Source organism: Gallus gallus, chromosome Z (genome assembly GCF_016699485.2).
Source record: "Gallus gallus isolate bGalGal1 chromosome Z, bGalGal1.mat.broiler.GRCg7b, whole genome shotgun sequence".
NCBI classification, from domain to species: domain Eukaryota; kingdom Metazoa; phylum Chordata; class Aves; order Galliformes; family Phasianidae; genus Gallus; species Gallus gallus.
The window spans coordinates 1,888,283-1,903,630 of NC_052572.1; the positions used below are offsets into that span (position 1 = coordinate 1,888,283).

Here is a 15,348-nt window from a genome sequence, read left to right on the forward strand (position 1 = left end):
AGAAGATGTATGAAGGATTGGCTACTACTGTAAAAATAGGTATGTTATGTATGCCTCGTGAATTAATTGAGCTTATGGGAAGTAGGTACCTGAGGCTGCAAATTCCTTTTTCTTTTAAAACTCATCTTTGCTTTAAAGCACTGCTTGTTTGCATCTTCATTTTGAAGTAAAATTCCAAGAGCAACCACTGCAGCTCCAAGCATAGGAGATTATTATATGCTGGTTTAGCAGTTACGGTTTATCTTTGGATAAAAAGCTGGGTGCTGTCCATCAGTGACTGAATCGAGCCCTACCGTGGAGCAGGGAATTCCAGACTTTGTGGGGTCGTATTTCAGCTCCAAAGTCCTCAAAGGTACAAAGCAGTTTGACAGGGAGTAGCGCGTAGGTACGCTTGAGTTGCCCAGATTGATGAATTATTTGAAATACAACTAATGCAAAATGAATTTGGAACCACTTCAGAAGTCCTGTCTTGCCTTTGTGTTGAGTGTTCTGGAAGAGTTGATCTGTAGGTACAAGTCCTAGTAAAATTTCATATGGACCCAAGCCAAGATGTGTACCAGCAGACTTAATTGTTCTTTGTACTGTACCTCCTTATGGAGTGTCAGCAAAGATCAGTGAAGCGCAGGCTGCCAGTATAGATGGAAGGGGGCTCAACAGAGCCCACCCAAGGGTTGAATATTTACTATCCAGAAGGGAGAACAGGAGCATGTTTTAAGGGAAACTGCTAGGAAACTTTTAAGGGGAACTGTGCTAAGGGGAGCACACAGCTCATCTTGTACTCTGCTGCCATCAGTGCAAAGACTCAATGGAGTCCTCTATGAAGCAACTTCAGGTCAAGACTGTGCTATTCTGATGCCCTGAGGAAGAATATTAGGTAGATGTATTCCAAAATGTTCCTGTGCCAATAGCAGTAAGTTATCTTAGGGAAGGAGGAAAGAACATCTTCCAACTTTGCTAACACGTAACAGTCTGAGGTTTTTACTTGTTTGGATTCAGAATACTGAGATGGAACTTGCCTAGTTGATGGACGAAAGCTTAATTTCGGGCGTTGAACACTTGATCACAAATATCACAGACTACGTGTCTGTGTTGACTGCTACAAGTCCATGGGGCCAGATGGGATACACTGAGGGTACTGATGGAGCTGGCGGAGCTGATGGCCTCCTGGCGAAACAGGGAGGTCCCAGGGGATTGGGGGCTTGGCAGTGTGACTCCCATCTACAAGAAGGGTTGCAAGAAGGCTCCAGGAAACTACAGGCCTGTCAGACTGGCCTTAGTACCAGGGAAGGTTATGTAACAGATAATCTCGAGTGCGATCACACGGCATGTGGGGGACAGCCGGGGGATCAGGCTCAGCCAGCACAGGTTCACAAAAGGCAGGTCCTGCTTGACCAACCTGATCTCCTTCTGTGATCGAGTGACCCACCTGGTGGATGAGGGAAAGGCTGCTGAAGTAGTCCAATTTAGTTAACGGTTGGATCAGGTGATCTTGGAGGACTTTTCCAACCACTGTTATTCTATGATTCAATGATGCGTTGCCATACACCACTGTGTTGTGTGGTTCCATGGAGCTAACCAAGTTTTGTCTCCATTGAAGATACCTTAAGACAGGTCAGTCATCAGTTTAATTACAGGATTTGTATGCTGTAAGGAATGAACTGGGAACATCTGGGAAGATAGTTCTGATTTTGGTACCATCCCAAAGGCACAAACTGTATCCTAAAGTCCCCTTTCCTGTGTGCTCATACACCCACTTGGGACCTTAATTCTGGTCATCCGGTAGAAATCAAAAGAGGCTAACAGGAGACATTTGGCTTCTGTAGTAACTGCACAATTACATGATAGTGACCATAATTTGTGCTGTCTCAGAGCTCTACCTGCTGCCAGCAGAACAACGGCCAGCTTACACAGAACACCCCACATGGAGTCAAAGCCCTCTCTGCTGGGAAAGCAAAGAGCAGATGTAAAGTCACAGGAATGTGCTTGCACCCAGTGCTCCTGGATGCACTCACAAAGCTGAGATGAGCAAGAGGGATGGTGCTGTGACATTGATAGAGTGAGCAGGACTTTAGTAATGTGGTTGTCTGATGTAGGGTAAGTGAAGATGCTTCCCCCAGACCCTGCCTTACTTGTCTGGTGCTGTTGAAAGGCCTGTGTCTACACAGAAGAGTTAGTGCTCTGCTAATTAGCTCTGCAGGAGGTCGTCCTGGCCACACTAATTGCTAACCTTGGGACTGTTAGGTCCAGCTCTGTGGCTAACCAGAGATAAATGCAGATGGCAGTGGATTTACTGATGGCTTGACTGTGGTTCAGATACTGACTTGAAGAGTTACCATAAGCTACTGGTAGGGTAAATATTTCCAGGATCTTGACAAGAGTCAGTTTAGCGAATTATCTAGGTGTTGAAGTGCTTTTGTATTTCTTTATGAGTTATCTCAATCATTGCAAAACGTGTTTGAGAGGGCAGAGCTGGATTAAAACATCTGGGCAGTGGGGAGGAACAGTTGGATTTCCCTCCATGATGCTTAAGTGGCAGTTCCACTTCAAACCACAGCTCTGGAATTGGGTGTTAATGATGTGGTTGCAGCCACAGGGCTCTGGCTGCCTGCCTTCTTGCCCACAGTTACTGTGCTAATTCTGACACTTCTCAGCAGTACCTTTTGTGTTCAGGAGCTCTCTCTCCTCCTTTGATACCCTGGAACGCCATGTGCTCTGACTGGTGTTGATGAGATCTAGCTTCTCCCTAAGCAGCCTGAGGTCATCCCTGTGTTCTTATTATCCATGTGGTCAAGGCAGCATCTCCCCTATCATAAGCTGAGTCACACTGAGGCTGTTTCCCACAGAATAATTATGATTGTAGTAACATGACCATCATTTCTGAAGTGAAAAATACAGAAGTAGTAAGAAATCGGAGAGCTCTTTTCTCATCTTTTCTCACCCTACCTTGCTTGGAAGAATGGCTCTGTCCAGAGAGGCATCGGGTTCTCTGCATGGGTGTCCAACCTCCACAGCTACGGAGGACTGAGGGGAAAATGATCTGCTGATGGCTGTGAGGAGGATGGCCGTGGAGTCAGAGCTGGACTATGACCAGCAGTATTCACCTACGTGAAGATGGAGCACAGAGCGCTGTGGACAGCAGGCAGCGTTTCATTGCTTGTGTTTTGCTGGAGCCCTCAGCTGCATCTTGTGTTTGTTAATCCTACAAATCAAATAAACACAAACCTCGTATGGAAATCTGTGGTCCAATTACCCAGTGCTGCTGCAGCAGAGCCACGATGAAAACCCACACATTCCTGCCTCCCAGCCTTGTTTCACTGAGCCACGAGGTTTTTGTTGGGGTATCACTGGCAGCCCATAGCTCTGAGTCACAAACACCCTGAAGCATAATGCCAACAGATACGTTTCAGTGTGCCATCCTTCAACCCGTGGAACTGATCTGGCTTCAGCCCACTCAAAACCCATTGGGGTAGTTCACTCATCCTTAATTAATGAGAGGGTGGTGGAGGTACGTGACCAGGTTGTAACTTGAGATGGACTTGGCTTTCTGACCAGCTGTGAGCAGAAGGTATCTTCTTCAAAAGTGCAAAGTAATGAGAAACAGGTGTTGATATTTATGACAGTAGCAGTGGATGATCAGCTGGCAGACTATTTTTGCTATTACTGGCTGTGGAATTTGCAGATGTGACATTAGGATGAGCTCTTCCTCGTCTTCGAGGGGGTACAGCTGGTTTGTGCGAGGACAGAGGACCCTCACCCACCTTGGCCCCATTCATAAGGCAAATTCATCTGACCTTTGGCACCAACCCCAGGGAACATCTCTAAATGAGATGTTACATGGAAAAACATTGATTCCATGGGACGGTTGAATAAAAGCAAAGCAAATGAGTCAGCCCTTTGGTCTTCTCTCCATTCCCATGAGCTTTTGTCACTCCGTGTGTCTCCGGTTGTCTCAAAACGAAACTTTTCTGAGAAGTCTTCTGCTGGATATTTCTCACCTTGAATTTCCTTTTCCCACAGAGCATGGAATTGGATTGAATCCCTCCACACAGGGTAGGTGTTGCATTCTCGTGTTCCTCCTACTGTCGCCATCGACAGCACAGTAAGTTGCGTGGATGTGTTTTGTTTTCCTGAAACTGTTGTATGAACTCAGGGCACTTCAGAAACCTCCATGGTTTTAAGTCCTTTCTCTACCGCTCAGCAACAGGACCGCCCTGTCTTCCAAAAATTGTCTGTGTTATGCCACCACTTATCTCCAGTCTCATTATCTTGCAATGCAGGGAGACAACCTCTTGATCTGGGGCACTGAGAGGGGTCACCTCCCCCTGCACCACACCCCCAAGATGTTATGAATAAAACCATACATCTAACAAAGTACAGGGCAGCAAGGAGCTGGAAAAAGCCCTGAAGAACAAATCTCAAAGACATCTGGCACTGGGTGCAGGTAAGACCTTGTGGTCCAAGGTAGGTTTCAAGCTTGATTTGAGTTATGTACTGTTGTGAGCATGGAGTTTGTTGGAGCATCTTATGACTCCCAACAAGGTGACCTTGATTTCTTATGGGCAAAACATTCCACTATGCTGAACTTGATTCTGCAGCTGATGTCCCAGATGACACCGTGGTCAAATGGTGTCTATCCCTCTTGGGCGTATAGTCTTTGTTCTTCACAGAAGCTTTATATGAAAGCTTTGCTTCAGGTGTTCCCACATGGAGCTGCGCTCTTTACTCTCTTGCCAGACTTTCCCACAGCAGGTTGGTCACCATCTGTGCTGTGGCAAGACTTGCTCAGTGGTTGGGAAGAAGAAAACACCGTCTCTTCAGGTTGGAGCAGCTCATGTAGGCAACGTCACTATTCTTGGTGCAGTCTTAGTAGATGAAGAAATTTCACATTCATGCCCTAAAGCTCAGGGCTGCTTTATAAAGACATTCATGCAAAACTTTCTGGCCTGTCAACCACTGTTACTATATCAAAACAATCGCCTTTTGCTCTGTCAGGCAGCCCCGATTGCCCCATGGGTTCGGTGGGAAGGCAGCAGGATTTGCTTGACTCAGCACCTCTCCTTCTGCTCATCCTTGGACTCTCTAGGAGATGTACTGAGTGCAGTTTTGCTTTTTCTCCTCTAGGTAGGAGAGAGCTATTTTGAAATTATTTCAAGGACGTGACGTGACGTGGGAATTAACCGAGTCTATTTCTATTTCCACGATCAAGAATCATGGAATCATAGAAACATTAAGGTTGGAAAAGACCTCTGAGATCATCAGGTCCAACCGTAAGCCATCAAAAGAAACGCTGATGCTTTGTCAGTGGGTGTGTATACAAGGTCCTCCTCAGGTTTTTCAGTCTGCATGGCTCAACTCTTGGAGTTGCCATCTGGGGTGTTGCTATTTTTCCGCAAAACTCTAAAGAAGACTATGGTGGGACTCTGATGATTCCAACTGAAGCAGGTTGAATGTGTTATTCATGTCACACTACTGAAGTCCCCCAAATCCCTCTGAGTTATTCCTTGTTCTCCCGAGACAGACATGCCCACTGGATTCACCTTGCTGCTGATCATAGTTGGGTTGCTGGGGAGGTCTCCTTGCCCACTAACTCCTCTTCCAGTACTAAAATGCAGTCTCGGAGGCAGCGGAAAAAGGTCTCCTTGAAGTGTCCAAATGTCCCTCAAGCTCCAGCAGCTGGGGCCGTGCTCACTATCCTGGGGAGCCTATGCCATGCCCACCACCATCTGGGCAAGTCTCCATCTGCATTGTGCCTTTCTTACACCTCCACTTTGCCTCTTGCAAGGGAGACACAGAGCTCACAACACAATTCTGCACCATGCAGGAAGAGCTCCAACAGAGCACGGTGTGCAGGTCTATCACATATTGCCCAAGCACATTTACTCACTTAGCAACACGAGGCAATTCCACCCAATGGTAAAAGGGGAAAGATAAAACAGGAAATAGTTCATGGAAACACATTCAAAACGTGCAGTACTGAAGGCCACGGCGCACGCAAGGAATTTATGGAAATGATGCACACCAAGAAGAGCCCCCTATAAAAGGGATCTGGGTCATGGTTGGTTATTTTATGATGATCGTGGCTAACAGTTCTTTGTATTTAAATCACGTTTACTGGGGAGAAAGTTTCACGATAGCCCCAAGCCATGAAAATTTAGAATCACTTTTATTATTTATTTGGATAGAGAAAGCACATGGCAAAACCTGAAATGAGAAAGCTCACGAAACCCATAATTCTGCAGAACATTTGCACTGAAACTTCATAAGTAGGAAAGGAAATACTCCGAAGTAAGCTAATATTCGTTGAAGGGGGAAGACTTTCTCTCACACTTTGGTGTGATCTGAACTGTGTGTATTTCGAGCTGTTGGGAAAGTAATGAGATTTTTATGTCAAATGGCATTTTTCAGATGGATTACTTAAAGCCATTCCTTCCAGATACCTCAAGGCCGACTTTGTTGCGTTGGTTTTATATGAGCTGCCAGGATTCGGTCTCCAAAAATTCTGCACTGTGGTGTTGGGTAGTTTTGGGCGTTTGGTTTTTTGGGGTGGTTTTTTTTTGCACAACGAGATGTTAATCTGAGAAGGTGGAAGGGTAAATAGGTGAAAGCTGCTGCACTGCAAACGGATGAAGCCTTGAAATGCACAAGCATCATCGGCACAATGTTAGAGGGGGGAGAACCATTCGATGTGGCTCAGTGCTCATTAGGAGAAGTGATGTTTACAGTTCTTGTCACTGGGGACAAAGTTATACCCAAAGCACCCCGTGGCCTCGAGAAGCCAAAGCAGCCCGCAGAGGCGTGCGTGTGGCATGGCACTTAAAGCCACGCCGGCTCCGATGGCAGCGAGTGTAAATGGAAGGAACAGGTTTGATCGTAAAACTCCTGGAGAACGCGAGGATATCAAAGCAGGCTGGGTAATTAGCATAATTACATCATAGCGAATGCAAAGGAGATCATATCAAGGATATTGTAGTGTGGGAGCTTGGCTTCAACTGGGAGTGCGTGTTGAGCGACAGAGTAATGGACCGCTCCGGGGAACGGCGCAGTAACATCTTGTTATGAATTTGTTTATCAAGAGAAAAGAGATAGGGAGGAACAACGCTGGCAGTTAGCTGGCTGAGTTATTGCTTTTTTAACCTTGCTTTGTGCTGGTAGCTTTTTGTCAACACCTGAGCATCCGATTCACTCTTGGTGCAGAAGAGGAGGAGGAACACGGAGACTGCATGTGGGCACTGGGCGCCTCGTCTGCTGCCTTCTGGGTAGGAAATTTTTGCAGCTGCCTCTTTTTGCAAGCACACAAATGGGCCCACACCATTCTGTGCCTCTTCCCTCTCGCAGCCCCTTGGGTCTCCTCACTTGTTTGTGTTGTGTTTAACAGAGGATGGTCAGATCTGTAGCATCTTCTAGGACCACGTAGAAGAAAGACCCGTAGCAGTATTGTGCTGCTGTTTCTCTGCAGTTTGGTCTGTTCTCTGTAACTGCTGGACAAAAGCTTTGCATCGGGCTGGCATATAGAATCACAGAAGTCATTGAGGTTGGAGAAGACCTCCAGGATCCCCAAGCCCAAAGCCAACCCCAACCCATCCCACCATGCCCACTGACCATGTCCCCAGCTGCCACATCTCCATGGTTCTGGAACACCTCCAGGACTCCACATGTTGCCTGTGCCAACGCATCATCACTCTTCTGGAGAACAGATGTTTCTTAATATTGAACTGGAAGACGCATTGCATCATAATGCATCAGCATCAAACCCATGAGCAGTGTCCTGGGTCTGAACAGCGTCAGGTTGGTTGACTCTCAATATGAACTCTCTAAGCTTTTCTTTGCAAGCATGGTATTCGGGCTGGATATTGGAAAAAATTCCTTCTCGTAAAGAGTGGTGATACACTGGCACTGCTGCACAGGGAGGTGGTGGAATCCCTGTCCCCGGAGGTGTTCAAGAACCATGGAGATGTGGCTCTTGGGGACATGGTCAGTGGGCATGGGGGGTTGGAGTTGGGGTTGGGGATCTTGGAGGTCTTCTCCAGCACCAATGATCATATGGTTCTATTTAGGGTCATGGTCAGTGGGCATGGTGGGGGTCAGTTGGGATTGAGCTTGGGATCTTGGAGGTCTTTTCCAACCTCGCTGACTCTATGATCTTATGATCTGTCTGAATTTCAGTCCTGAACCAATACTCTCATCTGCTGCTGCTGCAGCATGGAAAATAGCAATTTACATTGCTCAAAGTAGCTGCTGCTTTTCATCATCAGTGCAAAACAATTTCAAAAAAATCTTTCAGCAGAACACAGTTGGGAGCAGTTCTGAGAAGTGCCTCAGGAGAGCACACCACTAAAAAGATGCTTTCATGGTATTGGATAGGAGCAGTTCTTGTCTGGTGCAGCTTTTGGCTGCTGGAGGGAAACGATGGAATGCTTTCAGCCTTGGTCAGCATCATCCCTGCTGTATCATTCAGATGTCCAAAGTGCTGAGGTGCTTTGCTGAACACGGGCCTGGCCTGTGTTCTCCTGGGTGTATCCCCAGTGGAGATTGCTGACTCCTTCCAGCCGTTGGCTCATGCCAAGGTGGGTGCTGGTGGTGATCCTACACCTGCTTTAAACCACGGCCCTCCTGGGGTGAGGTTTGTAAGTGAGATGCTCAGGTGAGGTTGAATCCAGGTCACTGAGTAGAGGCATTTCGCAGTCCTGCTGGGTGCTCCCAGCCCTCTTTCGTGCCCCACATCAGCTCGGTGCTGTCAGGGGGAGCACATAGGGGGCATTTCCACCTCTCTGGGCTACACTGGCTTTCCCTGCGTGGGCAAAGGCGTTGGAATTCACTTCCCCGATTAAAAACGGGGAGATGCTGCGGGTTTTGCAGCCGTAAGGTGTAGGAAAGCAAACTTCCACTTGATGGCAGCAGAGGATGGGCAATGGGGAAGCGACTGGCGATGCGTCCTTCCCACCACCAAAGCCCTCTGTCCCAAGGATAGCAGCTGGATGTCCTTCTGGAGAGAAAAGGCTATATAGGGTTTAGGGCTGTTGCTGAAACACGAGCAGCACGAAGTGCCCAGCACACGTGAAAGGTGGTTTCCAAGTTGCAGCATCCCCCAGAAGCAGGTGGTATGGGGCACAGGAGCAGGGTGGGTGGCTGCAGTTGTCCCCACGAGTGGGGCTGCATGCAGCTGTGGTCCCTCCATCCTTGGGCAGCAACACTGGAGGTGCTGGGAGGATTGTTAGAATGGGCTGTGGATGGGTGAATCGGGGAATTTAAGTGGGTACTCCCACACACCATAGGGATGTGATTGTTCTCTCCAATTTTCACCTTGCTGGTAGCAGGGCCACAGTTGGATCTGGCTTTGCAGGACACCACCAATTACCCCAAAGCCATGTAGTCCTCTGGCTCATCTGGAACCAAACACCTGCGGAGTGATGGATCTTCTGGCCATGGATCTGCACCCAAAATATCTGCTTGGAGGCCAAGTGTTGGGGAAAAAAGAACAACAGTGGTGGGGAGATCAGAGAGGAAGTCCAGCATCCTGTCAGTGGGGAACAACAGGGCAAATCCAGGTGTGGTTTGGTGTAGAAAAGCTGCTGAGATCTCAAAGGTGATGCAGGTGATGCAGGGTGAGACCAAGCTGCTGAGCTTTAAGTAAAGCTTTGGAGAATGTCTTGAAGCAATGCTCAAAGCAAAATAATAATAATAAAAAATATCTTTTTTTTTTTTTCAGTAGAAATTTCATCCTATTTGGGGAAAAAAAAAAAGCACTGTTAAATTCTGCTATTGAAGAAATCTTGACGTGCAGTTTGACATTTAAAGTTGATACTTTTTGCAGTTGTATCCCTCAGATGAGTCTGGAGCTGTGATTCCTTCAGATCTGAGGCTGCTTTGGGTCCAGGTTAAGGATCTTCAACTGACAGCACACAGGTAAGAATAAACCAGGTGTTATATGAACTGGGAAAACTGAATTTGGATGCTCACCACTGTTGTTGTTCGCTTTAATAGCTGGCTGGTCTTTGTGCGATTACCAGACCATTTGTCAAGCATAATTGGAAAATATTATGTATATCCATGTGACCTTCTGGTGACCAAGTAATCAGAACAAGAGCGCTTCAGTGACACGGTTTCAGATGGAAAGCTGTTGCCACAAATAGGTCTGCATTCAGGGAATGCAGCACGGGCCAGAGGGCAGTGTTTTTTGAAGACCAAGGGAAGGAGAACAAGTGGATTTCAAAGACAACCTCATCCTGCATTCAAAGCAAACATTTAGCTAATAATACTAAATGCCAACAAAAGAAACTGGTCAGTTACAGGTCATAAACTATTAATTAGAGCTTGGCCATAAATGACTCTCGACCTTTGAGCCAAGACAATAAGCAGCTGAGGTTCCTTTGTTTCCACGCTCTTGACTCCAGCAGTGTCAAGTGTTGGATACAGGTGAGTTGTGTCCTTCACCCCCTCGGGGAAAGGTGATGCCCGGTAATTTGAGGATATTCAGCAACTTAGAAACTAATTAGCTGAAAATTAAATTTTCCACTCTGCCAGAGTGAGCACACAATAAGGCAGGTCTTAAGACACAAGAGGCCACGTTGGAAAGGAGTGAAGGGTGAATGGGCACGTGGAAGACACAGCGCATGCTTCGGGTGGATCCAGATGAGCTTGTGAGGTGCAACACAAAGCCATGCTGACCCTGTGATCCCCCTGATGTCCTGATCCCCCTGAGTCCTCCCCGTCCACCTCCTTGCCTTGGGCTCCCTTGCGTGGGAGCTCACCTAATATGTGCAGGAAAACTGGAAGAATAGAAGTTCAGCTGAGCAACTGAAAACTGCTTAAAACTAGTTTATAAAATTAAAAGTGGGTTAAATCAGGCTGAAGTGATGGGCTTGCAGTATATCACCACGTGCGTTCCATCCCACTGCTGATTTAGCTGAAATCTTTCTTGGAAGGGTAGAAAGCAAAACCCCACCTCTTCCCTGTTGTTGGAATTTCTGTCCTTGCTCTCCTTGCCTGCAGAGAACCCCTTTGGGTAGGCCATTCGCTCCCTGTTGTGTGGACCTCTTGTTCCCCACTGGGTAGACCTCTTGCTCCCCATTCCCAGTGTCCTGTTGCAGCCCAGTTTTGCTGGGGGAACATTTTGGGATCCTTCCCACCTTGGAACAGCCAAGGACAGATGAGAATGGGGCTGTTTGTCATAAATGCAGGTCCATCTCTCCCTTTCTTGGCCAATCTCATCGTCATTGTGAGACATGTCCCAACAAGCATGTCTGGGTGCACAGTGTTTGTGATGAGGAAAGATGGGATTGGCTCATGGGGTGTACTTCAGAGCAGCTAAACTTTGGAAATATTTACAGGAATGGGCTCCACTTCAGTAAATTCTACCAACTAGGAAATCCCCTTCAAGGGTAATCAGGTTGCAATTAATTTGGGTCCCCATAGGAAACAAACAAACAAAAAGAAAACAGCAAGAAAAAATCCCCACAACCCTCTGACTGCCCTCAAAATACTTCTTTTTTTTTAACTTCAAAAAACCAAAAAACACTTCCTCAGGTTAAATTATCACAGCTAAAATCTGCCCCTGCACTCCCAAAGCCCCCAAGCTCTGCTCCGATCCAGCTGTGCACCGCAGCCCTTTTGCTTGTGGTTAGCACCACCGAATGCCAGAGAAGCTGTAATCATTCCTAAGCAAAGTAGCACTTCCCAAAGTACAGTATTTGTTTAATGGATCATTAAACCAATATAAATAATCCTGAAGCACGCATGGAAGCAACAAGGATGTCAACATAATTACACAGGGAAACGTGCAGCATGACTGTCCGCTTTCTGTGGCTGTGCTGTGTGATGGGGTAAAACCAAGCTCAGAAGAGGTTTGACTTTCCTAGGCTGCTGACTTTTTTCTTTCTTCCTGGAATCATTTCCTCTGTGATAGTTCCATCAAGATGAGTGGAATCAAATTCGAAAGAATTACGTTCCTCTGATGGCTGTGGGAGATGCTGGGAGTGAGTTAGGGGCTCACAACATTTGAGGCTGGTTCTGCCAAATGCTTTGGGGTTGGTTGTCCTTGTGAGTCCCCCATAGGGGAGCACTGAGAATTCAGCGTGGGTTGGGCTGGTTTGGGCAAACCCTACCCAGAAGCTGCACCACTGCCCCTTGGGGAAGAGGCATCCTGAGCTTATGGTCACCGCCTGGCACTGGGAATGACAAAGCCACCAGGAGATTTGGTGGCGAATTGCAGGGCTTCTCTGCCTACAAGTGGTTTTGTTTAATTTGGGGAAGGAAGAACTCGTCATTACAGCTGGGAGAAACCGGTGCAGTTGTGTTAAAGTGTGGCAGTGTGTTGGCCTTCTCCAGTCACTCTGAGCTCATGCTTTAATCTCCTTTACAGAACGGGGAGGTAACTTGGTGAATCCACGTTGACTGCTCCTGATACCTTCTCTTCCTCCAATTGCTAGAAGATAACATGCAGGACAATACACCTTTCCAGGAACGGAGGAATGTACTGCTCCAAAAATGCTAGCTATCAACCCTAATGCAGCCTCAATGGTCAATCGGTGAAAGCTTTTGGTTCTGTTTGTTACTACACAAGTTAACGTGATCAAGTTTGCTGGTCAACACAACTGCTATGCAAGACTGCAGGTCCCCTTGCTGCCCAGATCTCACTCTGAGCCCAGGGCCATACTGCAGCATAGAATCACGGGATCATTGAGGCTGGCAGGGAAAAGACCACTCAGACCATCAAGTCCAACTCATCACCACCACCATTCCCACTCACGGGACCACAAAGGTTGGAAAAGACCTCCAAGACCACAAAGTCCAACCCGTCCCCACCGTACCCATGAAAGCACGTCCCTCAAGGCACGGATGGCCACCACACTTCAACCAGCACCAAAGCTGCTCCATCCCGCCGTGTCGGATGAGCCGTGGAGGACATCTCTTCCCCTCGCAGGACCTGGAGAGGGCAGCAGAGAAAAGCTCAGCAGCCCCGGCTGCGAGCGGATGGAGCAGGAGCAGCTGCGTTGCAGCATCCAAACACACTTCTCGGTGAGGAGGGTAATTTAGAGCAATTACACCGATTATTATTGCTTTTCTAATTAGTGCTTTTCCTACAGAATTAGTGGAGTGTTTATCAGGAGCCGCTTGTTGCCAATAGCTTAACTGCTTCAGTACCAGTTTTTATCAAACATTAGAAGGGTTTTTTTTTTAATTATTATTTTTTTATTTTTTTCCTGTGCATAACTGGTTTTGTTATCTGGTTTCACATAAAAGCCCCAATTAAATATTCATTTTGCTTTGTTATATATGGCATGAAATTTTCATGAGCTGTACGTTCTCCTTGAAATTTGGGGGGAGGAGAGGGGCGAAGTAATCCCTTACACACAGGCACGGGAGAGTTGGTGATGGGGCTCCTTCAGGAGGGGACAAAGATAGATAAAATAGAGAAAAATACGTTTCTTCTCCGAAAGGGCAGTGATGCATTGGCACAGGGTGCCCAGTGGAGTGGTGGAGTCCCCATCCCTGGAGGTGTTCAAGAACCGTGGAGATGTGGCACTTTTGGGGACATGGTCAGTGGGCACGGTGGAGGTGGTTTGTGGATATTGGAGGTCTTTTCCAACCTGAATGATTCTATGACTCACTGATGTCACTCACTGGTGTCCCTTGCAGTGTCTCTGCCCCCCACCTCTTCCCCAGCTTCTCTCTGAGAACAGCCAGAATAGGGTTCATGGAGCAATAGCAAAGAAAGTCTATACTGAAGGTATGAGCTTCTAAAAATTGGACTGTATGATGAGGATAAAAGAAGAGAAAATGTGAAATTCATATATATGCACATACTATTCATATATATGTTCATACAAGCATGCACATACATGTATTATTGTCAAGATCAAAGCCAGGAGATATAACTCCCAACAGTAAGAAGGAAAGGTGTTCCAAAATGTTGTAATCTAAGTAAGAATTTCCACGAAAGTATACCTTCTCTTCACACACCTTAGGGTGTTTTTATAGTCACTGTTTTGTTTTGCCATGCTAAAAGTATATTTTTGGTTAATTTTTTGATCAATTCTCTTTGGCCAGCTCTCGATGAACACCCTTTCATAGAAATCAAGCACTCTTCTCTTTTTCCCTTTAAAAACGTGAATCCTTCCCACTTGTATTTTTAATTAGAAATGTGTAGAGATTTTGAAAAGGGAAGGAAAGTGTTGTTTTCAGTTTTATTTCCCCTTCCCTTGCTCTCAGAGGGCAGATGGGTGTTGGGACATGGCGGGGACCATCTCCGTGTTCCTTCTCTTAACCTCAAAGCTGGAGGAAACGACCCAGTTTCCTGAAAGCTGATAGTAAAAGCAGTTCTGAGGACTCTTTAATGTCACATTTTGTTGTTTGTTTGTTTGTTTGTTTGTTTGTTTGCCACAGGACATGAAGGAATTCCCATGCTCCATCTCCCCAGGAATGGGATGTAAATTATTATCCCTCGTGAAAAACTACAATTCTAGTTTTGTTGTGTTTTGCTTTTTAATACATCTTCCTCCACAATAGCAGAGCTTGCACAATAACTACATCACAAAACATTGACCAGAACACCAAATCCTCTGAATTATGTCATACTTATGGGTTTCCAAAAGCGAGCTTTAGAATAAATTCCTGGGGATAAGTAGGATGGGAAATACACCGGCGAATATGTGCGCGCACACCGCGAGCGACGCTGCTGCAACTGCTCAGACCGAGAAAGGTGGGAAGATAAATGAAATTCATAGTCAATAGATCATTCCTTATCCCCCTCTTGGGGCAAGGGGTTCAGGTTTTCTTCGGTTTGGATTTTTATTTCTTATTTTGTTGCCTATAAACGGCAGCAACTTCTCTGCGGCTGTCTCTGGGTGTAGGAGAAAGAGTAGGGGACCCAGTGGGGCCATCCAGACCTTCCCAGGGTCTCCAAGCACATCCCAGGCACCCAAAGTCCCCATCTTTGAATAATGTCATCAATGCCACATTTTTGTTTCTTTCTTTTTCTAAGGTTTATTAATTACTCCTCTCTGTTTCCAACAATGAAACAGGTGGAACTGAAACGATGGATTGAATGGAAGCGGGAGGAGAAAGACAAACGGTTCCCATGTCCAAAGATGGACTTTGGGGTGAATAAAATCAGTAAAAAATGGCATCCAGTATTTTGTCTGAATAAAAATAGTGCCCCAGAAGTGAATAGATGGGGCATCATCGTCAGTGAATCCAAATGAGATACTTTTCATTCCGTTTCTTGGGTCTGTCCAAAATTATGTTGAAAGTGCTCAACACGATACCCCCATCGCTATCTTGAACAGGAATCAAATAATCATAGAGCTGTAGAATCAGAGTATCACTCAGGTTGGAAAAAACCACTAAGAC

General features: G+C 46.4%; 2 long non-coding RNA genes across 2 annotated transcripts; one reads left to right on the forward strand and one right to left on the reverse strand.

Moving 5' to 3' along the window:
• Nucleotides 1-7,116: 7,116 nt before the first annotated feature.
• Nucleotides 7,117-7,679, reverse strand: LOC121108640. The gene is made up of 2 exons (XR_005843328.1): nucleotides 7,600-7,679; nucleotides 7,117-7,501 (listed from the first exon to the last, which is right to left on the reverse strand). It is a non-coding gene; the product is annotated as an uncharacterized LOC121108640 (long non-coding RNA).
• Nucleotides 7,680-7,744: 65 nt separating this feature from the next.
• On the forward strand, nucleotides 7,745-13,637 carry LOC121108641. Its single transcript, XR_005843329.1, has 3 exons — nucleotides 7,745-7,785; nucleotides 9,812-9,903; nucleotides 12,359-13,637. It is a non-coding gene; the product is annotated as an uncharacterized LOC121108641 (long non-coding RNA).
• The last annotated feature ends 1,711 nt before the right edge of the window (nucleotides 13,638-15,348 follow it).